Raw genomic sequence first — 27,456 nt, 5'->3', positions numbered from 1 at the left:
GGATTACAGGTGTGCACCACCACACCCGGCTATTTTTTTGTATTTTTTAGTAGAAACAGGGCTTCACTATCTTGGCCAGGCTGGTCTTGAACTCCTGACCTCAGGTGATCCATCTGCCTCAGCCTCCCAAAGTGCTGGAATTACAAGCATGAGCCACCATGCACGGCCCCTATTTTCAAATAAGGTCACATTTATAGGTTCTAGATATGAATGCTGGGGACACTATTCAACCCAGAACAGATGTCAAACACCCAGTTAGACTCTTGGTCAGCCGCACCCAGACCCGTATCTTAGGCTGTTTTGTGCTGCTATCACAGAATATCTGAGACTGGATAATTTATAATAAACAGAAATTTACAGTTCATGGAGGCTGAGAAGTCCAAGATCACGAGGCTGGCATCTGGTGAGGGCCTTCCTGCCGCATTATCCAATGGCAGAAGGGCAAAGAGAGCACAAGACAGAGCAAGAGACTGAACGTGAAACTTCAAGCCCTTTCTTTTTTTTTTTTTTTGAGGCGGAGTCTCGCTCTGTCGCCCAGGCTGGAGTGCAGTGGCCGGATCTCAGCTCACTGCAAGCTCCGCCTCCCGGTTTACGCCATTCTCCTGCCTCAGCCTCCCGAGTAGCTGGGACTACAGGCGCCCGCCACCTCGCCCGGCTAGTTTTTGTATTTTTAGTAGAGACGGGGTTTCACTGTATTAGCCAGGAGGGTCTCGATCTCCTGACCTCATGATCCGCCCGTCTCGGCCTCCCAAAGTGCTGGGATTACAGGCTTGAGCCACCGCGCCCGGCCGAAACTTCAAGCCCTTTCTAATTGACATTAATCCATGAGGAGCCCTCCTGACCCAAACGCCTCTCATAGGCCCCGCCCCGCAGTGCGACTGCGTTGGGGATTAAGTTTCCAGTGCATGCGTTTCGGGGCACACATGCAAACCACAGCAACCTTCTTTAGCTTCTTCCTGAACCAGCTGTACTGAGGCTTCAAGCTCTGAATCACTCGGACTGGGTCACAAACTCCCTGATTGTTTGTCTGCAGCCTACCGAGTTCTCACATCAGACCTTCACTTCTGTCATCTCCTATCTTCGTGGTGTAGAGACCTGAAGACAAAAGGTGGACCTTTTTTGGTTTTGTTTTGACTATCATCCTGTTTTATTATTTTGACCTTACAGAAAAGTTGCAAAAAGTTAATACAAAAATTCCCATATACCCATCACGGAGGTTTCCCCATATGTTAACATTTTAACAATGTTTGGTTTTTCATTTTCTCTCTTTGCATGTGTGTATATATATTTTTTCTGTTTTTGAACTGTTTTGAATGTAAATTGCAGATCTATTTTCCCTTTACTCAGTGTGTTTTTCCTAAAAGCAAGGACATATTTCTATAAATTCATAATACAATGACCATAATCAGGAAATTAACATTTATACATTATCACAGTATCATCTAATCCACAGACCTTACTCCAACGTGACCAGTTAGTTGATCTACTAACATCCTTTATATCTATAAGAAACGCTTTTTACTGATCTAGGATCCAATACAGGGCATATATTTCATTTAGGATTTTTTTTATTTTTGAGACAGGGTCTTGCTCTGTTACCCAGGCTGGAGTGAAGTGGTGTAAACATGGCTCACTGCAGCCTCCAACTCCAAGACACAAGTGATCCTCCTACCTCAGCCTCCCAAGCAGCTAGGACTACAGGTACATGCCACCAAACCTGGCTAATTTTAAATTTTTTTGTAGAGACATGGTCTCACCATATTGCCCAGGCTGGTCTCCAATTCCTGGTCTCAAGCTCTCCTCCTGCCTCAGCCTCCCAAAGTGTTGGGATTATAGGCATGAGCCACCATGCCTAGCCTAGTTCTGTCTTTTTATTCTCCTTTAATCTGGAACAGTTTTTCAGGCTTTCTTTGCCTTTCATGACATACTTTTTTGTTTTTTTTCTTTTTGAGACAAAGTCTCGCTGTGTCATCTGGGCTGCAGTGCAGCGGTGTGATCATAGCTCACTGCAGCATATTAGTCGTTTTCGTTGGCCTATCTTATCTGCTATACTATTGGCAACAGATGTGACTCTTCACCTCCCATGCTTTCTTCAGGCGACTCCCAATAAGCTTCCTAGCTCTCCCTTGAAGCTACTATTGTCAAAGTTACCAGCAATTTCCACATCCGTCTTTCCAGATCCACAGGTTAACTGTCGTTATCATCAGCTCTCAGCAACATTTGCTGCAGCTGGCCACAACATCCTTCTTGAAAGACTGTCTTCTGTCTTCCCTTGGCTTCTCAGACACCATCCTCTCCAGGTTCTCCTCCTGTGTTATTTCCTTCTCAGCCTTTTGGATGATTGCCTTCCTATTATCCACCTCTAAATTCAGCAGCTCTCAAGAGTTTAGTCCTGGATACGCTTGTCTTCTCTATAAACACTCTCTCATCTAATCCTAATTAGAAGACCACACCTAATTCTATGTAGTTAGATACAACGTATAATCTGATGAACTGTGTTTCTCTCATTATATTTCCAGCCCTGATCTCTCTTTTGGATTCCAACTGCCTAAATGGTGTGTCTAGTTGGATTTTCCAAAGGGTATTTCCAATTTAACATGGCTACAATACAACTCTTGATTTTCTAACTATTTATCTCCCAGTGTTCCCAATCTCAGTTAAGGCATCAACATTTATTGGCCAATTTTCAACCTTATAAGTCATTCTCGATTACTGCCTTGTCCACGAGCAACTTACACTCTGTCCCATATCTTATTCATTTGCAAGTTTTGTGACTTCACCTCCAAAATATATCTGCTGTCCATACACTTCTCCCCATTTAAGCTACTTCTATTTTAGTCAAGATGGGCCATCATTTCTTATTTAGAGCATATTGGCACAGACTCCTTGTCTCTTGCCCTCACCCCAAACAAAATAAGCACCCTAGAGCAGCCAGAGTTATTTTGAGAGAAAAAACTGTGTTACTCCCTTACTTAAAACCTCCAACTAGTGTAAGTTGCACTTTTTTCTTTTTTTTTTTAATTCCCACACTGAGTCAATGATCCTATTAAGTCGCACTTTCAATAATAATTCCAATACCATAGCCTTCAAAGCCTTATGTGGTCTGTTCCAGACCTATTTCCCTAAGTTTTCTTGTATCACTGTATCCTTGTCTCACTCCACGCTTTCTTGTATCACTGTATCCTTGTCTCACTCCATGCTTTCTTGTATCACTCTGTCCTCTGTTCCAACAACTCTGGCCTTCTTACTGTTTCTCAGTGTGTTAGACTGAAAGCTCAGTCAAGGCATGGATTTTTGTATTGTGTTTTTCCTTTTGTCTATAGTGTTAATTGACGAATCCCAGAGCATCGAAGACAGTGCCTGGCATTTGGGAGGCATTCAATGAATAATCTATTCAACTGAAGAATGAATATGTGCATGCCATACTAATTTCTTTTGTTTTTCACCTCATGGTCTTTACTTTTGCCATTCTCTTAGACTGGAATGTTCTCCAAGATCTTAACATGGCTTTTTTTTTTCCCCCAATAAATCAAGGCTCAGCTCAAACGTTGGTATCTTAGAGAAAACTTCTTTGGCACCCTATTTAAACTACCAGCGTTCTCTGCTTTGCGTTTTCCTGGTTTACTTTCTTTATAGCACTTATCACCTGGAGTTAATTTTCTTCTTGTTACCTACACTAGAATAAAGCTGCATGACAGCAGGGCCTTTTTCGGTTGCTGTTGTTCCCTATTCTATCTTTATTGTTTAGAACAGTGAGTGGCACACAGTACATATTCAACAAATACTCCTTGTACACCCCAATGAGTGAATTTTACAGTGTAAATTTTAAAAGTCATTTAAAAATCCACATAAAAAGCAAATTCCTGAGGTTCACTCCAGACCCTCTGTATAAAAACTCTGTGGGGAGGAATCTCCTTGCACATATTTATGTACTTAGAAGTTTTAGAACATTTCTCTAGAGCCATGAGAGTAACTCAGGCTCTCCAGTTTGAATAGCCCCATTCCTCATGGTGCGTTCTCTTTTGAGTTCTGTGGTGGTGTTTCTGGTCAGTGGACCTCAGTTGGGACCATCTCAGTTCATCAGCAAGGATGTAATGATGTTAAATCTAAAAGGGAGCAGTTCTCACCGAGGCCAGGGGTATGTGGAGTAGCAGCTTTTGCAAGGCCACAGAAGGACCTGTCCGACCTGTGGCATTGTTCATCTACTCACAACAGTAAAAGGCAGCATTCAAGTGACGCTCTCAACCATTATGATCTTTCCGTAGGCAACTGACTTCCATGTCTATAAACCCAAAGAAGAGCTACTAGCATCTCTCACTAGCTATGTTAAGGTTGGCCTCATCTAAGTCCAGTGCTACCTGTACAGTAGTTTAAGGAAGAAAAAGATACCGCCTAGTCGTGAAGTTGCTTACAAGGTAGTTAACTGTCTGAAGTTTCTTGTTGTTGTTTTGTTTTTTAAAGACAGACTTGCTTTATCACCCAGGTTGTAGTGCAGTGGCACGATCACAGCTCACTGCAGTCTTGACTTCCTGGGCTCAAGCAACCCTCTTGCGCAGCCTGCAGGTAACTGGAACCACAGGTATGTACCGCCATGCCTGGCTAATTTTTTTTTTTTTTTTTTTGTACAGACAGTCTCAGTATGTTGCCTAGCTAGGCTGGTCTCGAACTCCTGTGCTCAAGCGATCCACCCGCCTCGGCCTCCCAAAGTTCTGGGATTACAGGTGTGAGCCACCACACCCTGTCACGAAGTTTAAAAAAAAAAAAAAAAGCTCTTTTCTTTCCCCGTTGTTTCCAGCTATTTAAATAAACAAAATGATAGACTAGGCGCGGTGGCTCACATCTGTAATCCCAGCACTCTGGGAGGGCGAGGCAGGAGGATCACTTGAGGTTAGAGTTCAAGACCAGCCTGGCCAACATGGCGAAACCCCATCTCTACTAAAAATACAAAAATGAGCTGGGCGTGGTGGCGCACGCCTGTAATCCCAGCTACTAGGGAGGCTGAGGCAGGAGAATCGCTTGCACTTGGGAGGCGGAGGTTGCAGTGAACCCAGATCTCACCACTGCACTCCAGCCTGGGCGACAGAGCAAGACTCCGTATCAAAAAACAAACCAAACAAAACAAAACAGTAAAGAGAATACTATTGAGTTAATTTTCGTTTCTCCCGCTGTGGGTGTTTTCTAGTCTGGTCTTCTGCTTAGTCGTCCTGCCTCCCTCCTTTTCTCAGTTAGGCAATAGTTTAGGATTCTGGTCTTTTGCTTAGTCGTCCTGCCTCCCTCCTTTTCTCAGTTAGGCAATAGTTTAGGATTTTTGTAGGTTATATTGTCAGTACCTTCTCTTTTAAGTTCCAGACAGTGTGCTGAGCAAAGCTCTTACTCAGTAAAGAGCTCACTTCATCTTCAAAATAACGTAGCAAGGTAGATATCAAGGAAGGGAAAATCGCTCCCTGAAGGTCCGAAGGTCCAAGGTCTCTCTGCCATCTAGCTGACATGCGTATTGCCTGCCAGTGGGTAGCTGGAGCTGGGTATCTCTCCAAAGTTGGGCTCTTGGCTGCCCTTTGAGAAGGCAATTTTAAGGGACAGCAGGATGTGGAAGCCTGTGGTTAAGGAGTGAGCTGAGTCACTGGGTAACTAGTGTTGAATAATGCTTCTCAATGTTTGAAATGACAATCACTTCCTTTCCAGATTGGTAGAGGGGAAAAAAAGAGGCGCAGTGAAAGCGCTGGCAAGGTGCGGTGGGTCAGGGTGATTGGTGGCGCTCGGCCGCTCCCTAGGGGTCCTGAGGGCTAGACCCCGGCAGGCGTTACCCGGCCGCACACAGCCCGGGAGCCGGGCGGGAGTTCGGTTTTCGCCGGCGCTCCGCGGCCAGGCCGCTTCGGAGGCAACCTGTGGCGGGGCGGGCGGACGCGAGGGTCACCTCACCCCCGCGCGCCTCCCGGGACCCCGGGCCCTCGGGCGCAGGCGGCCCTCGGCGTCTGAGAGACCCAGGCACCGCTGGACGCTTCCTCCCCGTCGACAGGCGGGCCGCAGCGGGGGCTTGACCCCGATGCGAAGAGTCGGGTTTTCTGATTGGCTGAGAGTAGAAACGCAGGCGAGCGCCGCCTGAGACCCGCTCTGCGATTGGGTTTTACATGAACAGCAGAGCACGAAATAAAGAGGCCTTCAGTCATTGGGCCATTGTGTGAATCTCCTTTTGGCTTCTCTGCAGACTGAATAAGCGTCTCAGGATCTTCGTCATGACTCCTAAATCTGGGCCTGTCAGTTCGCCCCAGCGTTTCTCGTCTCTAGGCACGGCATGGGGCTTACAGAGTTTAACCAATCATATAACGTCGAGATCAGGTTGCCAGGCAGATTATGCTAATAAGACCCCGCCTTTTATGCTGCTCCCACTCTGCGGCGGGAAGAACCACCTGGAGGTGGCGGGGGGGTTTGATTTCTATCACCCCTAGGGAGAGAGGATCGGGGACCCGCTGATCTTCCAGCTCCCCTCACCCAACGTCGTGTAAGTACCTAAAGGATTAAGGGAACCAGACAAGCCAGGGTCCAGAGTACCCCATAGACTGGGAGGGTGTTTCGTCTTTGCTTAGTCCCACCCAAAATGGCGCCCAGCTCTTTCCGCGTCTCAGAGCCCGGCCGGGGCCAACCGACCGCGGACCCGGGTGGGGGGGAATTGATGGTGGTGGGGGGGAGAAATCCCGGCGGCACCGCCCGATGGTACAGTCCAGCCGGGGCTGGGACGAGGCACCTCACTCGGGGTGGGGGGTCAAACCATCTGCACCTTCCAAGGGGAAAGGGGCAAAGCCCCCTCCAGCAGGCCCTCCTGGCGCCGCGTTCAGCGCCGGCCTCGGCGCCTCCTCGCCCCTGCCCTCGCCGCGCGCAGCCTCCCCCTGCGACCCCCGAGTGGCTCGCACGCTCCGCCGGCCGCGCGCACCTCTCCTCCCCTGCCCGCGTTGGTTGGGCCGGGACGGCGGTTGGGCGGCCTGCGCGCTCCGGCGGCGGCGGTTGCGCGGGCTCTCCGGGCGCGGCGGGCAGGTCTCCGCCGGCCGGGAGCCGAGCACCGGGGGCCGGGGGCCAGTGGCCAGGGCCTGGGCGCCGGGCTGGGGGTGGCTGGTTGCGGGCGCGTGGGGCAGAAGGTCCTGTCCGATGGGGCGCCCAGGTTTATCTGCGGAGGCCGCGCCGCCCACCTGCCATCGATGGCTGGGTCCCCGGCCTGCCATCCCAAGCTGGCGTCCGGGACCCGGGCGGGGGCCGGCCCGCAGGGGTGTGGGGCGTCCCCTGCGGGTCTGTCCCGTGGCACCGCGCCGGGGCCGGGGTCGCGGCCCTGCCCCAGTCCAGCTGCATCCGGGGTGCAGCGCGGAGGCAGGACGAGGCCGGTCGGCGGTCGGGAGAGGGCTGATGGTGTGCAGCTCTCCAGCCTCTCGCCAGCTTTTTTTAAGCAGGTTTAACTGTGCAGCTAGGTGTTGGTACTCGAAGTAAAATGGAATATTCACGGTCTGCCCTCCAGCCACGCGAACGCAGCGCTGTTGATTTTGTGTGCGCTCCTTTAGCCTTGCTTTGTGGATGAGTTGGATTTCAGTGCATTTTCAATCAATGTGCGTGTACACTTAAGCACAAGGAGGGGTGGCTTTGTGCTGTCATCAAGGATTAGAAGTGTGATGAGACGCACCCAGCTCTGCCCTGTGCCCTAAATCTGCTCCTTTGCCGGTTAAAATCTTGCCTGGCTCGTCACCCCAAATTCTCTAAAGTCAACGGTACTTAATCTTTATTAAAAACAGCAGAATCACTCATGACTGTTTTGTGGCCTCTTTTTCTGACCTGTTCTCTTTGTTTCTCCACCATTGCTGTTAGGCAAGAAGGTGTATTATTACATTGTATTTTTTTGTATTTTCCTACCCATTTCAGCGCCACAATAGCTTCCACTTTGATGAACATTACTTATTTGTTGCTCTAGAATAGAGAAAACAAGATGTTTTTAAAAAATTAGGATTGGTTGGGGGCAAAGCAGCGTTTAAACAGTGTTTATTCAATATGGGGTTTTTAGAAAGTAACTTTGCTAGGTTTATTTATTTAGGAGACAGGTTCTCTGGTTGCCCAGGCTGGAGTGCAGTGGCGCGATCCTGGCTCACTGCAGACACGATCTCCTGGGCTCAAGGTCCTGCTTCAGTCTCCCTAGTAGCTGGGACTACAGGCAGGCACCACCACGCCTGGCTGATTTTTCTACTTTTTGTAGAAACGGGGTTTCATGTTGCCCAGGATGGTTTCGAACTCCTGAGCTCAAGCAATCCTACCGCCGCAGCACCCCTAAGTGCTGGGATTGCAGGTGTGAGCCCCCGTGCTCAAGTGCTGGGATTGCAGGCGTGAGCCCCCGTGCTCGGTCTTTAGGTTTACTTTTATAATAAATTGAGGTGAAATTGACAGAGAATGAACCGTTTAAAAGTGAACACGGGCGCTTAGTGGAAAGTTTACATTTTTTGTTTGTTTTGGATCAAGACAAATGTCTTGTGCCTTCTGCCCCGTAAGCTCCCACTCTTTGCTATGCTGTTACTTGTTTTTCAAGGCAAGATTGTTCTGCTTTTTCAAAGAAGCCATTTTTACTTTTTCTAATGTTTTGTAGCATGCTCCACCACATATTAATGTATGCATCATATATTGTATATCTGAATGTAACTGAGTATATGTTTTAGAAAAGGCAAGGTTCCTGTCTTCAAGGGGGCCTCTGAATGGTTTTTACTTAGAGGTTATGGAGGTATAAAGGGTAGCACAATTCAAAATAATCCCAACTTGATTGGCACTACCTCAGTTTCTGCTTGCCTGTTTTGTTTTTCCTTCTAGTTTTAAGAATAATGCATGATCATTGCAGAAAACATAAAATTTAAGCCGGGCGCAGTGGCTCATGCCTGTAATCCCAGCACTTTGGGAGGCCAAGGCGGGCAGATCACCTGAGGTCCAGGAGTTCGAGACTAGCCTGGCCAACATGGTGAAAGCCTGTCTCTACTAAAAATACAAAAATTAGACGGACGGGGTGGCGGGCGCCTGTAATCCCAGCTAGCTACTGGGGAGGCTGAGGCGGGAGAATCACTTGAACCAGGGAGGCGGAGTTTGCAGTGAGCGGAGATCAGGCCATTGCACTCCAGCCTGGGCAACAAGAGCGAAGAGCGAAACTCGCTCAAAAAAAAAAAAAATTCAGAAGCAGAGTGAAAAAAAACAAAACCCATAATTACCCAGAGATAATCCTTGCTGATACTTTGGTGTGTTTCAAGTTGGTTTTCTGTGTGTGTGTGTATAAAATGTTTGTACAAACGGCATAATCTTGCTTTAGTATCTAGTTCTTTTTTTTTTTTTTTTTTTTTTTTTTTTTTTTTTTGAGACGGAGTCTCGCTCTGTCGCCCGGGCTGGAGTGCAGTGGCCGGATCTCAGCTCACTGCAAGCTCCGCCTCCCGGGTTTACGCCATTCTCCTGCCTCAGCCTCCCGAGTAGCTGGGACTACAGGCGCCCGCCACCTCGCCCGGCTCGTTTTTTTTTTTGTATTTTTTTTAGTAGAGACGGGGTTTCACTCTTAGCCAGGATGGTCTCGATCTCCTGACCTCGTGATCCGCCCGTCTCGGCCTCCCAAAGTGCTGGGATTACAGGCTTGAGCCACCGCGCCCGGCTAGTTTTTAAAACAAAACGTAAATAGGTGTCTAAAGACTTTGCTGATGATTTGGCACTTTCATTACTTCCGTTATTTGAAGGGGGCATCATGAAGTCCGCTGAACTAAAAGAATTATAATATTTTGATTTCTTGTAACTTTTTAAAAGCGTAATCTAATTGATAGGGATAGGTTTCTGGGTAACAAACAATTCATCAAAGGGCTGAGAACTACTGAGCTGTAATTTTGGTTTCCTCAATTTTTCATTTTAAGCACTGGTAAACACCTGGTAACCGCGTAATTATATCTGGTAAAAAGAAACTGTTAAACATCCTGTTGTTGCGGTGTTTGAGTTGTTTGTTTTAAACTTGAACGCTGATGTACTTTGACCTATTGCCACTAAAATACATAGTCTTCTCCCATCACACCCCACCCCAGATAGTGTAGCCACACCCAGTCCAGCAATTTGTTTTTCACAAGCAGAATTTATTGTCTACTATTTTAACTTATCATAGGTACTTTAATAGATCAACGAAGCAGAATTTGATCTGGTGTCTAGAAAGAGCCAGTCAGTTAAAAAGAAACGTTTGCTACGACCAATTCTTTGGAGAATGATTTCACTCAAATTCTCCTGGTGGATGGGGTAGAGGCAGGAGGGTGAGAGGGGAGCTTTTCGTGACTTATTTTGGCCCACATTGGTGACACTTATCTCTTCCCTGTTCTGGCATTAAACTGTTTGCATGGTTTAGTTGAATCACTGCTTAAGAATATCTGGCCTCTTTTCTATTCTTTTTTTTTTTTTTTTTTTTGAGACGAAGTCTTGCTCTGTCGCCCAGGCTGGAGTGCAGTGGCCGGATATCAGCTCACTGCAACCTCCGCCTCCCGGGTTCTCGCCATTCTCCCGCCTCAGCCTCTGAGTAGCTGGGACCACAGGCACCCGCCACCTCGCCCGGCTAATTTTTTGTATTTTTAGTAGAGATGGGGTTTCACCGTGTTAGCCAGGATGGTCTCGATCTCCTGACCTCGTGATCCACCCGTCTCGGCCTCCCAAAGTGCTGGGATTACAGGCTTGAGCCACCGCGCCCGGCCCTCTTCTCTATTCTTAGTGTTATAACACAGTTGGGTGTGGTGGCTCACACCTGTAATCCCAGTACTCTGGGAGGCCAAGGCAGGCAGATTGCTTGAGTCCAGGAGTTCGAGAACAGTCTGGCCAACATAGCAAAACTCTACCTCTACTAAAAACAAAAAAGTTACAGGTGTGGTGGCCCACAGCTGTAGTCTCAGCTACTCAGGAAGATGAGGTGGGAGAATCACCTGAGCCCGGGAAGTCATGGCTGCAGTGAGCCAAGATCACGCCACTGTACTCCAGCCTGGGCAACCAGAGTGAGACCCTGTCTCAAAAAAAAAAAAAAAAGTTATTACACCATTTCAAGACTTGTGTGGAGCACTCTGGACATTTCTGTCCACCTTCCAAAATTTTTCTGTGCCTTTCCATTGACCATCCTTGTGTAGATTTTAAATTTCTGTTGTAGAAAGCACCTGAAGGTAGTAGGCTCTTCTGTAACTTGAAACAGTTTAGGGAATGGGGAGCGGGTGAGGAAGTGGAGTGGAAAGAGGGAAGGTTTGGTTAACCCTAAGTACAGTTACAGCAAGACTAGTTAAAACGTGGTGAAAACAATTATAAAATCAATAGTGCGCAATACTTTTAGAACCTTAGATTGCTAAAAGGTTACTGTCTGGTAACATAGTCTGTTATTGTTTGCTATTCATTTTTTAAACTCTCGTTTATTGCAAACATGAGAATATTGGAGACAAATGCTCCTCCCCCTCCCTTGTTTTTTTAAACCCACGTCCTTCCCTTTCACTGAGGGTAAAGTTGTACTCCACAGCTTCTTTCCTGCTGTGATTTCTAGAAATCAGATCCCTTAGACCTGTGCTGTCCTGTGCAGTAGCCGTCTGTGGCTTTAGCACTTGAAATATGGCTAGTGCTGTGAAGTGTGAAATATGTACACTCAGATTTTGAGATTTAGTAGAAAACTATACAATCTTTTGATTTATAAAATATTGATTAAATGTTGAAGTGACAATATGTTGGATAGACTGGATAAAATACAATATACTATTATAATTAATTTCACCTGTTTCTACTTTTAAACCATGTATATACTAGAACATTTTAAATGATGTGTGTGGCTTGCATATTTCTTTGAACAGTGCAGTCTTAGTCAGCTAGGGGTAGGGTGTTCCCAGATGGCATTTTGGTTTCTATAATTTGAATGAATAGATACTGCTAATATGTAGACGTCTGTTTTTTTAGTGCTTATGATAGCTCTCACAAAAGCATGATTATTATTTTGAAGAATATCTTAATCTCAAAACCACTTCCAGATAATTGAGTTAACTGTTACTGAATTAATGTATTCAATGGATCATTTGAACTTAAAATAACAAAATGACATCAGTAAGCACATAATCCATTAAAAAAAAGTTGAACTAAGCATAATCAGCTAAATTTTCCCAAACTTGGTCGGTTACTTATACATTGATTTTTATAATTTACCATTTTTCACATGTTTAAGAGAAACCTGAAATTGGAAACATTGAGTATCCATTTTTTTCTCCTGTGAGAAAAAAAATTTTTTTTTTCTTTTTTTTTGAGACAGGCCCTCATTCGGTCACCCATGCTGGAGTGCGGTGGCACCATCATAGCTCACTGCAGCCTTGACCTCCCAGGCTCAAGTGATCCTCCCACCTCGGCCTCCCAAGTAGCCGGGAGTACAGGTGTGCACCGCCGTGCCTGGCTAATTTTTGTATTTTTTGTAGAGACAGACTCTTGCCACGTTGCCCAGGCTGGTCTGGAACTCCTGTGGCTCAAGCGATCCACCCATCTCTGCCTCCCAAAGTGCTGGGATTACAGGTGTGAGCCACTGCACCCAGACGGGAGAATTGTCCTTTTAAATACAGTTGGAGAAACATAACCTACACATAAAATCCATATTTTTTTACTTCCACGTTTGCAAACGTTGACAGTTTTGCCCTAACCTGCCTTTGTTGATGCCTTTCCCTGTACTACCCTGTGCGGAGGTTTGCTGTGGTGTAGTACTCCCAGTGTGGCCTCGGGGCAAAGAGGTTCGCTGCTCTGCTCGGCTTGCTGGCTGTGATCTTGGGCAAGTTACTTCTGTAAGCCTTGGTTTTCTTATCAAATCTTTCAACTAGTTTCTTAATTATTACTAGGGATAATAATAGTAATCAACCTCACAGACTCTGAGTAAGGATGCCTGTTAATCACTCACCACAGTTGCACAAATGGCTCAATAACAAAGCACACAGTTCTAAATGGTTCAAAAATTGTTTATCTCTTTTGGAACCCCCACTTCAGCCAAACTGGTCCTCCCGCTGTTCCTTAAATATTCGGGATTTTCTGTCTGTGCTGTCATGCCTTCGTTTCCCAAGTGGAATGTTTCTTCCTCTCTGCTCTCCTTCCTCTCCTCTCCTGGTTTTGTGCCCGCCAGAATCCTATCCATCCTTCTCGAGCAGTGACTGGAAAACTCTTTTTAAAGGACCAGATAGTAAATGTTTTTGGCTTTGTGGGCCATATGGTCTCTGTTGAAACAGTTCCCCTCTGCTGTGGCATCTGAAAGCATGGCTGTGTTCCAAGAAACTATTTTGGACCTTAAATTTCAATTAATATAACTTTCCTGTGTCAGGAAATATTCTTCTTCTTTTGAGACTTTTCAAATATTTTAAAATGTAACAACCATTCTTAGCTCACAGGCTGCACAAAAACAGGTGTCTGCTGCCTGCGGGTTGTGGCTCGCCATCCCCTGTACCAGAGCAAGCTGAACCCACACCGCCCTTGTTGAAGTGTCGAGACCATCTCTTTTGAAAGTAATCCTTTTTGTCTCTGAAGGTGCTGCAGGATTTTATACTGCTTTATAGTAACAGTAACATTTATTCAGTGCTTACGTTGTATTGTACTCCAATTATTTGTGCTTATTTCTTGCTTCCCAAACAGATTTTAAATTTCTGGAAGCTACAGGTGATTTTTAGCCCCCTCATGTAGAATGCAGTATAAATGAGTGCCTTTTACTTACTGGATTCTAAAATGTTTTGAGGGATAACTGAGTGAATTGAAATACTTGAAGTTGTTTGTAAAGTTTTCCTCCTTTTTTTTTTTTTGGCTTTTTTTTCTTTTTCTTTTTTTTGTTTTTGAGACAGAGGCCTGCTGTGTTACCCAGGCTGGAGTGCAGTGGCGTGATCTCGGCTCACGGCAACCTCCACCTCCTGGGTTCAAGCGATTCTCCTGCCTCAGCCTCCCAAGTAGCTGGGATTACAGGAGCACGCCACCACACCTGGCTAATTTTTGTATTTTTAGTAGTGACGGGGTTTCACCGTGTTGGCCAGACTGATCTTGAACTCCTGACCTCAGGTGATCTGCCTGCCTCAGCCTCCCAAAGTGCTGGAGTTACAGGCATGCGTTACCGCCCCCGCCCCCTCCTCCCCTTTTTTTCAAGATTCTTATTTTTGTATGCAAATTCTACCATTTTCTTAGAATTGCTTGAAGATTTTGAGGCAAATTTATCGGGGGTTATTTTCAGTCTTTCCACAAACCATGATTACAGGCAGTCTTAATAGAATGTCCTTCTAATAGGGACTAGCTGTCACTCCTGTAACTAATTATTGCTCTTTATTTGACTTTTTAACTGTCCTCTCCAAGACACTTGTTTACGTTTAGTCCTTAACACAGACTATTGACAGAACCGTGTCCACGTTTGCAAAGGAGAGAAAGTAGGTAGAGGGTCAGGGAGTTATGCAGGTATGAGAGAGGGGTCGGCAGGGAGTTATGCAGGTATGAGAGAGGGGTCGGCAGGGAGTTATGCAGGTATGAGAGAGGGGTCGGAGCGCATGGAAGTAAAGGGTCTGGATCCTCAGCCCCAGGCCGGGGCATGTATATTAATAAGGTTTCAGTCTCTTCCATCATGTATTCATTTTCTCCTTCATTCTTTTTCTCTTGAAGTTGATGAATTGAAAATTATTCTGGACTGTGTAAGTACTTTATCACTTGGTAAATATAAGGACCCATGAATGGTAATGTTTGGACACCACTTTATGTGATATGCAAGTTCTCTCAAGTACTTTAGTCCTGTGGAAGTGAGATACTACATTACTACAAAACAGTTTTCTAGAATTAAAATGAAATTGTGTCATAGTAATTGGACTTTGATGAACTTTGTTTCATTTAAACATTTTAAGAAAGTTTATGTTGGCTGGACACAGTGGCTTACGCCTGTAATCCCAGCACTTTGGGAGGCCGAGGCGGGTGGATCATGAGGTCAGGAGATCAAGACCATCCTGGCTAACGCGGTGAAACCCCTCTCTACTGAAAATTAAAAAAAAAAAAAAATTAGCCAGGCGAGGTGGCGGGCGCCTGTGGTCCCAGCTATTCGGGAGGCTGAGGCAGGAGAATGGCGTGAACCTGGGAGGCGGAGCTTGCAGTGAGCTGAGATTGCGCCACTGCACTCCAGCCTGGGCGTCAGAGTGAGACTCCGTCTCAAAAAAAAAGAAAGTTTATGCTAACTTTTTAGTATTTTTGTTGTTGTTGTTGTTGAGACGGAGTCTCGCTCTGTCGCCCAGGCTGGAGTGCAGTGGCCGGATCTCAGCTCACTGCAAGCTCCGCCTCCCGGGTTTACGCCATTCTCCTGCCTCAGCCTCCCGAGTAGCTGGGACTACAGGCGCCCGCCACCTCGCCCGGCTAGTTTTTTTTTTTTAGTAGAGACGGGGTTTCACCGTGTTAGCCAGGATGGTCTCGATCTCCTAACCTCGTGATCCGCCCGTCTCGGCCTCCCAAAGTGCTGGGATTACAGGCTTGAGCCACCGCGCCCGGCCAACTTTTTAGTATTTTTTATTTTTTTAGAGACAGTGTCTCACTGTGTTGCCCAGGCTAATCTCCAACTCCTGGGTTCAAGCCATCCTCCCGTCTCAGCCAACCAAGTAGCTGGGGTTACAGGTGCAAACCACCATCACCAGTTTATTTTCTTTTTTTCCTCTTTTTTTTTTTTTTTTTTTTTTTTGAGGCAGAGTTGTGCTTTGTCACCCAGGCTTGAGTGCAGTGGTACGATCTTGGCTCACTGCAACCTCCGCCTTCTGGATTCAAGCAATTCTCCCTGCCCCAGTCTCCTGAGTAGCTGGGATTATAGGCGCCCACGACCACGCCCGGCTTTTTGTATTTTTTTAGTAGAGACAGGGTTTTACTATGTTGGCCAGGCTGGTCTCGAACTCCTGACCTCAGGTCTCGAGCCCAGGCTGGTCTCGAACTCCTGACCACCTACCTTGGCCTCCCAAAGTGCTGGGATTACAGATGTGAGCCACTGCACCCAGCCCCAGTTTATTTTGATACTTACATATACTTATCCCAAGCTGTAGGTATCTCACCAAAAAATTATGTCATATGTCATTTAAAAAATATATTTTTTCAGATTCATGATTTTAAATAGTTATAAACTATGACAGATATAGAAAATTCTAAAACTTTATTGAGTGGCTTTAAATAAAACCTAAATAAATAAAGAGCACAGTGGCTCAAGGAGTGGAAGATTCAATATTGTAAATGTGTCATTTTCGGGAAACTGATTTCTAGATCTAATGTAATCCCACATTTAAAAAAGTTAGACAAGCTGTTTCTAAAACATTTGCTAAGGCCCAAGAAAAGGCAAAACACTTTTGAAAAAGAAAAGTTAGGAAAACTTCTCTAACTCAAGAAGAGATATAATAATTAAGATAGTGTTGGGCCGGGTGCAGTGGCTCACGCGTGTAATCCTAGCACTTTGGGAGGCCCAGGCGGGCTGATCACAAGGTCAGGAGATCAGGACCATCCTGGCTAACACAGTGAAACCCCATCTCTACTAAAAATACAAAACATTAGCCGGACATGGTGGGGGGTGCCTGTAGTCCCAGCTGTTCGGGAGGCTGAGGCAGGAGAATGGTCCGAACCCGTGAGGCGGAGCTTGCAGTAAGCCGAGATTGCACTGTTGCACTCCAGCCTGGGTGACAGAGCAAGATTCCATCTCAAAAACAAAAACAAAAACAAAAAAAAGATAGTGTAATATTGGCATTGGGTAGGCTAATAATGACAGACCAATAGAACAGCATATGGAGTCCAGAAACAGTATCCTGCATAGCCAGACACTTGATTTGTGACCTGGAGGCATGGCAGAAAGGCAGGCAAAACAATAACAGTTTTAGAATTAATACAGGAGAAGATACTCATGACCTCAGTATAGAGAAGCATTTCTTCAACAAGATGCTACAGGCAGTAATAGATAGAATAATGGGCAAAAGTCTTGAACAGGCACTTCAGAAAAGGAAAAATCCAAATGTCTAATAAACATCAAAAGGTGTTCAACCATGTTAATAATCAAGGAAATACAAATTTCAGCCACAGTGCCAGAATACTGTACACCTCAATTAAAGTTGGATGTTGAACAGTAGGGACTTTCATAGATGACTGGTACAGATATAAATTCGTATGACTAGTTTGGAAACAGTATTATCAAGAAAGTTCAAAACATGCATACTCTAATGCCCATCAGTTCCAGTATTAGAGAAACGCATATGCCTGAGAGAACTAGAATAAGTATTTGGAGTAATTTATTTTCATGATACTGATTCAGTTAATATTTCAGGACTGCTATGTCGTGTTCTGAACACACAGGTAGCTTTGTTTCTGGAACAATGGTAAATAAATGTTATTTATGTTTTCCTTCTCTGCTGAATGTTTAAATATTCCATCCAATGTCTTCTTCAATTCCTAAAACAATGCTGGAAACAGAATAGGCATTTAACAAGTATTCTTGTGTTTTAAAAAATTATTTGAATTTTTACAATGGGAGCCCTTCATCACGGCTTTGTAGTTACCTCAACTCTGGCCACTGAGTAGTTCGCTCGATTAAATTTGTGGGTGTAGTGAATTACAACGTTCTCTGGTTCCCTTGAGATCAAGTCTAACCTGGTGATTGCGTCATCTGGTGGGAGAGCAAGGCTACAACAGCAGCTGGAAACCATGCTCGGCTCCTGGCCACTTTGCCCAGGTTGAAAGCTGTTGTGGCAAAGAGGGGAAAAAGCTTCAAGCTTTGTAGTAAAAGAAACCTGGCCTTAAATTCTACTTGTCAGCACTGTGACCTTGGAGAAATAATCATTTTTGGTTGTGGTGAGGGTTAATTGAGATCAGGTATTTAAAGGACGTCTGACAGTGCCTGGTACGGGATAGGTGCTCGGTAAATGCCTGTGGCTGTAATTATTACTGTTCCACTGGCTGTTTACTTAAGTAACATTGAATTTCCACAGAATGCATTTTGAATCAGGTGGACTATGATTAGACTGATTTTTAAAATAAAGAGCTGCATCTGTTAAAGGATTCTAATTTTGTGGTCTGTAATTCCTTCAGGGAATTTGCAAATGAAGCTAACATGTTGTAGGGACACCTGAGTGAAATGGTCTGGTTAAGTGTTTACAAAGAATAGTTATGGCTAAGATTTCTAAACAGGAATGCTTCTATTTTGTGTCTCTTGTGGAAGAAAATGCTAATCACATAGTTTTTATTTTTGTATTTTTATTTTTTTTTGAGACAGTCTTACTCTGTCACCCAGGCTGGAGTGCAATGGCGTGATCTTGACTCACCGCAACCTCTGCCTCCTGGGTTCAAGCGATTCTCTGATTCTCCTGTCTCAGCTCCCTGAGTAGCTGGGATTACAGGCGTGCGCCACCAGGCTGGTTACTTTTTTTTTTTTGAGATGGAGTCTTGCTCTGTCACTAGGCTGGAGTGCAGTGGTGCGGTATTGGATCACTGCAACCTCCACCTCCCAGGTTCAAGCAGTTCTCCTGCCTCAGCCTCCCCAGTAGCCGGGATTACAGGCACGGGCCACCACTCCCAGCTGATTTTTGTATTTTTAGCAGAGGTGGGGTTTCATCATGTTGGCCGGGCTGGTCTCGAACTCCTGACCTCAGGTGATCTGCCCGCCTGGGTCTCCCAAAGTGTTGGGATTACAGGTGGGAGATACTGCGCCCAGCTGCTAATCACATAGTTTTAAAATTTTATCAGTTTTAAGTTGAACTTTATATATGTTCTGGTGAAATACAGCAGTTAAGAGAGAATCCAAGCCTGCAGTTAAGAATGATCTATTTCCAAAACAATCGTTTAATAATGAAAATGTATTAAAATGTCTTTTAATTGAGAATGAGTCTTTCCTGGATGAGACACCTTCATGATCTAAAACAGCCTGTGGTCCTCACAATTTAAATAATTATTAACATTTGCATTACAGTCTATATACTATTGAGCTATATTGTAACAGACATTATCCCACTTTATGTTAGCAGTGAGCCTGTGATTTGCTTGCCTTCAAATCCTTTTTCCACTTCAAGAAATGCCTCAGCTAGCGGAAGGCGACTTTGAATCCTAGACCAGTGAGCATAGTCCTACAGTAGCGGTTTTATTAAGATGGAGGAGGTTGAAATTTGGTAGCTTGTAGGTCTTAATTATATGCCAGTGAGACAGAGTTTTTATGAAGGCAGTAAAATGTCAATATGTTGTCTATCTGAGCTCACTGTCTTTAATAAAATACTTATTTTTCTTTTTATTTTTTGAGACGGAGTCTCGCTCTGTCGCCCAGGCTGCAGTGCAGTGGCCGGATCTCAGCTCACTGCAAGCTCCGCCTCCCGGGTTTACGCCATTCTCCTGCCTCAGCCTCCCGAGTAGCTGGGACTACAGGCGCCGCCACCTCACCCGGCTAGCTTTTTGTATTTTTTAGTAGAGACGGGGTTTCACCGTGTTAGCCAGGATGGTCTCGATCTCCTGACCTCGTGATCCGCCCGTCTCGGCCTCCCAAAGTGCTGGGATTACAGGCTTGAGCCACCGCGCCCGGCCAGCTTTCTAAATTCATTATTCATAGCTGAGAAACATGCATGCTCAATGATTTTTTTTTTTTACCTCCCAGAGACAGGGTCTTGCTGTTGCCCAGGTTGGAGTGCAGTGGCATGATCACGGCTCACTGCAACCTCGAACTCCTGGGCTTAAAGCGATCATCCTGCCTCAACCTCCCAAAGTGCTGGGATTACAGATGTGAGTCACTGTGCTGGCCTGGAATTTGGCTCTCACCTAGCTTTCTATGTTATTCTGGTACAACCAGTTCATGAAGTGTGGGAACTGTAGACCAATTGAATAAAGTTTAAATTATTCTACTTCCTCTGTAGTCTTGTATAGCCCCATCCTTACTACTGTTTGAGGCTTGTCTCTCCCATAGTTACTGGTACCTAAGCATCCCCTCAATTTCTCTTGCCTCTGGAACTTTCTAGAAAGTTTGCATTGACTTAACCGCTCATCTTTTTTTTTTTTTTTTCTAAGAACAGCTTTATTGAAATACAATTTACATACCATGCAATTCACTTATTTAAAGTGTACATGGTTCAGCCAAGTGCGGTGGTTCACGGCTGTAATCCCAGCACTTTGGGAGGCTGAGGCAGGTGAATCGCTTGAACCCAGGAGTTCGAGACCAGCCTGGGTAACATGGCGAAACCCCGTCTCTACCCGCAATACAAAAATTGCCAGTCTCATAACCTGGTCTCAAGTAAATAAATAGATAAAAATTTAAAAATACAGTGTACAATTCAATGGCTTTAATACATGCAAAGAGTTGTGCAGCTGTCACTGTCACCACAATCAATTTTAGAACATTTTTATAACCTCCAAAAGAAACCCTGAACCATTTAGCTGTCACCATTAATTCTTTTATCTCCTCCTAAGCCCTAGGCAACCACTGTTTATTTTTTGTGTCTATTAATTTGCTTGTTCTGCAAATTAGTATTTCACATAATATTTTACATAAATGGAATTATTCAATGTGTATTTCTTTTTTTTTTTTTTTTTTTTTGAGACGGAGTCTTGCTCTGTCGCCCGGTCTGGAGTGCAGTGGCCGGATCTCAGCTCACTGCAAGCTCCGCCTCCCGGGTTCACGCCATTCTCCTGCCTCAGCCTCCCGAGTAGCTGGGACCACAGGCGCCCGCCACCTCGCCCGGCTAGTTTTTTGTATTTTTAGTAGAGACGGGGTTTCACCGTGTTAGCCAGGAGGTCTCGATCTCCTGACCTCGTGATCCACCCGTCTCGGCCTCCCAAAGTGCTGGGATTACAGGCTTGAGCCACCGTGCCCGGCCTCAATGTGTATTTCTTTGTGACTAGCTTCTTTCACTTAGCATAATGTTTTCAGGGTTCATCCATGTTGTAGCATGTTCCAGTTCTTCATTCCTTTTTGTGGTCAAATAATATTCCATTAAATGGATATACCACATTTTATTCATTTATCAGTTGATGAGTATTTGGATCATTTCCATTTTTTAGCTGTTATGAATAATGCAATGGTGAGCATTCATGTACAAGTCTTTTAGGGACATATGCTTTTATTTCTCTTGGGTTTATTACACGTGGATGAGGAATTGCTGTGTCATTTGGTGTGTCTATGTTTAGCCTTCTCTGGAGTTATTGGGCTGTTTTCCATATTGGCAGCAGTGTTTTACATTCTCACCAGTAGTGTATGAGGGTTCCAGTTTCTCCTCATGCTTACCCACACTGGTTATTACCTGTTGCCCTATCAGAATTTTGAATGAAATTGAAAAGATGAAAATGCATTACAAAAATAAGCATAATAGAAACCAGAGTATCATTAATAAAGGCAGTTTTTTTGTGGTTTGTTGACATGGCGTGAAGACTGTTGCCTTTATTGTTTGGAGCTCTCTAAACAATAAAGGATATAGATTAATATTTTGCTGAAATTGAGGCCATAGAAGTATTATTCTGAAGCTACAGTATGCTTCAGAATTTTTCTTAGCTGGACAAACCTTTCCTGTTAGTGGAGAGTTTATGATCTGTGTGATTTGAATTTCAGGTACATTTTGCCTACACAATAGCAGACAAGAATCTGAGGTGCTTATTTTCATTTGGCTCTTCTCATTCCTTTTAACCCTGGGAATGAACATGAATTGATGGGAGAATTAGTAAGTATATGTTAATAAATACAAAAACGACAACGATGAGCATTTTTGAGTGTTCCTATGGGCCAGGTGTGGGTTTTCATTTGCACAGTGTATTTCATTTATTTCCTAGTTTTACCTTAGGGAACTGGAACTGTTGGTCCTGCTGTAACCATGCTATAGATGAAGTCATGACATCTTGAGAAGTAACTTCACTCACCCGGGTCATGGAGCTGTAGCTGGCAGCCGAGGAGCCTCAGTCCAGGCCCCTGACCCTAGAGATCTGTTGTCCTCCACTCAAAGTCACGCCGCAGGCTTGGCGTGGTGGCTCACACAGTTTGGGAGACCTAGGCAGGTGGATCGCTTGAGCCCAGGAGTTCCAGACCAGCCCGGCCAACATGGCAAAATCCCGTTTCTACTAAAAATACAAAAAAATTAGGCAGGCGTGGTGTTGCATGCCTGTGGTCCCAGCTACTCGTGTTTTTGAGGTTCGGTTGCTTGAACCTGGGAGGCAGAGGTTGAAAGTGAACCAAGATTGTGTCGCTGCATTCCAGCCTGGGTGACAGAGTGAGACCCTGTCTCAAAAAAAAAACCCAAAGGAAACCAAATTCACGCAGCAGCGCTAGAAGTGGGGAGGAGGAAATTTGGTCAGTAGCAGGCTGCTAGAAGGTCATGTTAAGGCACCAGCTATGACATAAGGACTTGCCACAGCCCACTACACAAGGGAGCACTATATGTGATTTCCAGCCATTCTTGTTGCCATCCTAAGCCTCTGCCCCCTCTATTAACTAATACGGGTTGGAGGCACAGCGTGAGGAAATCTACCTTCTTGTCCTAGAACCACACACCCCAGACTCTGCCATGCCACCATGAGCCTGCTATTAGCCACCGTGAGCCCAGCACCTCTGTGTACACTAAGAACGGAAGCATTGGGACTAATCTTGCAGCATTGGTGTGGGAGGGTCACAGCTCATGAATGTGAAAATATTCAGAGACTATATATGAACCTCAAGATCTGTACCTTGGGTTATAAGAATTGGACTTATTACAGAATTTCTTTTATTACTGTGTGTGTGTGTGTGTGTATATATATATATATTTTTTTTTAAGACAGGGTTTGGCTCTGTCCCCCAGGCTGGAGTGCAGTGGCACAATCTCGGCTCACTGCAAACTGCCTCCCAGGCTCAAGTGATCCTCTCACCTCAGCCTCCTGAGTAGCTGGAACTACAGATGCATGCCACTACACATGGCTAATTTTTTGTAGAGACAGGGTTTTGCCCCATTGACCAGGCTGATCTCAAACTCCTGAGCTCAAGCAGTCCTCCCGCTTTGGCCTCCCAAAGTGCTGGGGTTACAGGCATGAGCCACCGTGCCCTGCCCAATACCATATTTGGCTTACAGTGTATTCTTTGCATTCACAAAGACTGGTTTTGATTTTGTGTGGCTTGGGAGCAGTTGAGTTCCATATACCTTGCCAGTTGTATTGTACTAGATGATGTCATCTGTCAATTGCATTTCCCCCCATACTGTTGTTTTTCTTTTCAGCTCATTAAAATCCAGTTATAAACGTTGAGAGATATATAGATATCTGTCTATCTATATGTATGTATACATACATACACATGCTTTCTTAGCTGTGGAAGCAGTTAAATACCATTATTTTTAATGGCAATACTTTTTTTGTTAATGAGAGTTCATCCTGAGAGGGTTTTGGGAAGTAACAAATTACCTTCTAAGCAGAAGACTGCACTATATTCCTTCCAGATGGCCTCCTGGGCCAGTCATGGCTCCAGGTGCTGGGGACACTCCCTCATCAGCTCCAGTGAGGTGATGCTCCTGCAGCAGCCTTCCAGCGGGAGGACAGGTAGTACACACATACTGAACTTGCCTAACTGATGGTAAATGCTTTGCAGAGTATTACAGCAGAATCCCATGAGAAAGGATGATCAAAAAAGCCTACTGAGGAGGTAGCATTGACCCTGAGATCTGGATAATGAGAAGGAGGTAGGTGGTGGACAGTGGCGGAGAAAGCATTCCCACAGAGCAGACGGCTGTTGCCACCTTAAAGGCTGGGCGAGCGGAAGGAGAGTATGAAGCCAAAAACAAGAAGGAGGACCCAAGAGTGAACCCAGCAGCGTGACCTGTGGAGGTCAAGCCACCAGAAGAGGTTGCGGAGGCGTTGCCCGGGAGATGGGAGGAAAATCAGGAAGGCGTAGTATCAGGAATGAAGGGAAGAGATTTGCAGACGGTGTGAGTGCCATGTGAGGACAGGGAGGATGAGAGCTGTGGGGAGTGCTGGATTTTGCAGTAGACACTCTAGAATGTGCCATCGCAGGGAGTCGTGGGGATGGAAGCCCAAGTGGGGTAGGCCGAGGCAGGGAGGGGACAGTGAGGCCGTGGGGCTGGACTGCAGGCCATGCTGCAGAGTCTCAGTGTGTCGGGGGAAGAGCAGAGAGATGGTGGGTAGGTGAGCAGGAACGTGGGCTCAAGGGAAGGTTTTGTTTAATATAAAGATTTTGTTGAAATATAAGTCTAGATAAGTGCACACTTTTTTATTCTAATAAAGATAGATTCTAGCACATGCTAGCTGGTTTGTAGAGAAGGCTTGGAGGGTCCCAGAAGGCCTGGTGCCAGCCACCCAGGCGGAAAGGCCACCTCCATTGAGCCAGTGTGGTGAGGACAGGGTGCTGATGTGGGAGCTGAGGGAATACCCGCCTGAGGGGCTCTCTTTTCCCAGGGAAGTGCGAGGCATCAGCTGGAGTCAGGATGGTGGAGGGGAAGCCTAAGGGGAAAGAGGAGGGAAAGGAGTAGTCCTTTTTGGAGACAAGAATCCAAAGTTAATTCCAAGGCAGAATAGGGTGGGAGCGAATGTTGAGTGCTCCTTTGAGATCAGTGGCCCTGAATTTAAAGGGAGACCTGGCAGCATCCACGTAGGGTTCCCTCCGGTGTGGGTATGGCAGAGAGTCAGTGAGAGGAAAGTGGTCACCAGGAGGGTCACATAACGGCGGACTTCGGAATCTATTTCAATAACAATGTTTATGTTACCTTCCTCTAGGCTACCTTGAGGAGTATGTTCTTCTTATAGTTTAGTCTAGTGCCATACCTAGGAAGTGGGAACGAAGGTCTCTTCAGTTTCACTTCTTTCAGTTAGTCTATTCCATCCTAAACCTTCTCCTCTCCTGTATACACTAAGCTAACTCTGGAAAAATTAGCTCACTAGGAATGAACAATTACAGTGTAATATTTTGTCAAAATAAAAATAGATTTTTAGATCAAGCGTGGTGGCTCATGCTTGTAATCCCAGACCTTTGGGAGGCAGAGGCAGGTGGATCACCAGAGGTCAGGAGTTCGAGACCAGTCTGGCCAACAAGGCGAAACCTCTTCCCTACTAAAAATACAAAAACTTAGCCAGGCGAGGTGGTGGGCACCTGTAATCCCAGCTACTCAGGAGGCTGAGGCAGGAGAATCACTTGAGCCCAGGAGGCAGAGTGCAGTGAGCTGAGATTGGACCACTGCACTCCAGTCTGTGTGTACACACACACACGTACACACACACACATACACATTTTTTTGAGACAAGGTCTTGCTCTCTTGCTCAGGGTGAGTGCAGTGGCACCATCACAGCTCACTGCAACCTTGACCTCCCAGGCTTAAGCAATCCTCCTACCTCAGCCTCTGGAGTAGACAGTTATCGCAGGTAACTGTCACCACACCCAGCTAAATTTTTGCATTTTTTGTAGAGACGGGGTTTCATTATCTTGCCCAGTCTGGTTTCGAACTCCTAAGCTCAAGTGATCCACCAGCCTCGGCCTCCAAAAGTGTTGGAATTATAGCTATGAGCCACTGCGCCTGGCCATATTTTATAATTTTTTTATGAGGATAAAAAAGAAAATTTCCATCAGGGGAATATTTATTTATTTATTATACTTTTTTTGAGATGGAGTTTAGCTTTTGTTGCCTAGGCTAGAGTGCAATGGTGCAATTTCGGCTCACTGCAACCTTTGCCTCCTAAGTTCAAGCAATTCTCTTGGCTCGGCCTCCTGAGTAGCTGGGATTACAGGCACCCGCCACTATGCCTGGCTAATTTTTGTATTTTTAGTAGAGACGGAGTTTCGCCATGTTGACCAGACTAGTCTTGAACTCCTGACCTCAAGTGATCCACCCACCTCGGCCTCCCAAAGTGCTGGGATTGCAGTTGTGAGCCACCATGCCTGGCCCATCAGAGGAATATTTAAATAAATGATTGGCACATCTATCATGTTGAAAGCAATGAGATTACTGCAGATACTTTCAGTATCTGAAAAGGTGTCCACAGCTTACTGTTAAGTTAAAGTATATTTCTATATATAAGATAATGGAAAAAAAAAGTATGGTTACATTTCTCCATGAGTACATTTGTGTATAAAGACAGCTAGTTTATGTGTGTTGTGTTTATATATGATAGATCAGTGGAAAGACACTAAAACGTCAGCAATGGCAATATCTAGGGAATGGGTTGGGGTGGGAGAGGGGGTAACTTTTACTGTTTCTTTCTTTTTTTTTTTTTTTTTTGAGACAGAGTCTCGCTCTGTCGCCCGGGCTGGAGTGCAGTGGCCGGATCTCAGCTCACTGTAAGCTCCGCCTCCCGGGTTTACATCATTCTCCTGCCTCAGCCTCCCGAGTAGCTGGGACTACAGGCGCCTGCCACCTCACCCGGCTAGTTTTTGTTTTTGTATTTTTTAGTAGAGACGGGGTTTCACCGTGTTAGCCAGGATGGTCTCGATCTCCTGACCTCGTGATCCGCCCGTCTCGGCCTCCCAAAGTGCTGGGATTACAGGCTTGAGCCACCGCGCCCGGCCTACTGTTTATTTCAAATGATTCTGTACTGTCAGAATTTTTCCCCGATTCACTTTTTGTTTTTTTTTTTTTTTTAGCATACTTACAGGTATGTACAACCATCATCACAAACAATTTTGATATGTTTTCATCACCTGAAAAAGAAACATCATAGCCCGACCACGGTTGGCTCACGCCTGTAATTCTAGCACTTTGGGAGGCCCAGGCAGGTGGATCACCTGAGGTCAGGAGTTCGAGACCAGCCTGACCAACATGGTGAAACCCTGTCTGCACTGAAAATACAAAATTAGCTGGGTGTGGTGGTGCATGCCTGTAATCCCAGCTACTCAGGAGGCTGAGGCAGGAGAATCACTTGAACCTGGGTGGCGGAGGTTGCAGTGAGCCAAGATTGCGCTACTGCACTTCAGCCTGGGCAACAAGAGTGAAACTCTGTCTCAAAAAGGAAAAATAAATGTCATACCCTTTAGCTGTCTCTCCATCTTCCCATCCTCTCCTGACCCTAAGAAATCACTAATCTACTTCCTGTCTTTATAGATTTCCCTGGTTTGGACTTTAAAAATATAGTATGTGGTCTTTTATGACTGGCTTCTTTCACTTAGCATAATGTTTCAAAGTTCAGTTATGTTGTAGCATGGATCAATACTTTGTTCCTTTGTTGTGGTCGAATGATAAATATTCCATTGTATGGATATACCACATTTTGTTTATGCATTTGTCCACTAATGCAGCCGTCCCCAACCAGGGACTTGTTTTGTGGGAGACAGTTTTTCCATGGACAAGGGGTTGGGGGTGGTTTTGGGATGAAGCTGAGAATCTCATGCCTCAGATCATCAGGCTTTAGTTAGATTCTCAAAAGGAGTGAGCACCTTGATCCCTCACCTGCACGGTTCACAACAGGGTTCCTGCTTCTATGAGAGTCCAGTGCTGCCGTTGTCCTAACAGGCCACAGGACTGGTACCTGTGTGCGGCCCCGGGG

At 45.5% G+C, this 27,456-nt stretch overlaps 1 protein-coding gene across 5 annotated transcripts in view; it reads left to right on the top strand.

Annotated features, from left to right (window-relative positions):
• The first annotated feature begins 6,169 nt into the window (after positions 1-6,169).
• Positions 6,170-27,456, top strand: part of PRDM10 (PR/SET domain 10) — a 103,936-nt gene continuing 82,649 nt past the window's right edge. For 3 of the 5 annotated variants that reach the window (XM_033204307.1, XM_033204305.1, XM_033204304.1), the window contains exon 1: positions 6,172-6,499. The gene's annotated coding sequence lies outside the window, so the exon portion shown is untranslated. Of the gene's footprint in view, positions 6,500-27,456 lie in introns of all 5 variants that reach the window. The other 2 variants (XM_033204309.1, XM_033204306.1) reach the window with 2 other exon arrangements.

Source organism: Trachypithecus francoisi, unplaced genomic scaffold (assembly GCF_009764315.1).
Source record: "Trachypithecus francoisi isolate TF-2019V2 unplaced genomic scaffold, Tfra_2.0 Lachesis_group8, whole genome shotgun sequence".
Taxonomy (NCBI): Eukaryota; Metazoa; Chordata; class Mammalia; order Primates; family Cercopithecidae; genus Trachypithecus; species Trachypithecus francoisi.
The sequence above is the reverse complement of the archived record's forward strand: the minus strand, read 5'-3'. Positions and strand labels throughout refer to the sequence as shown.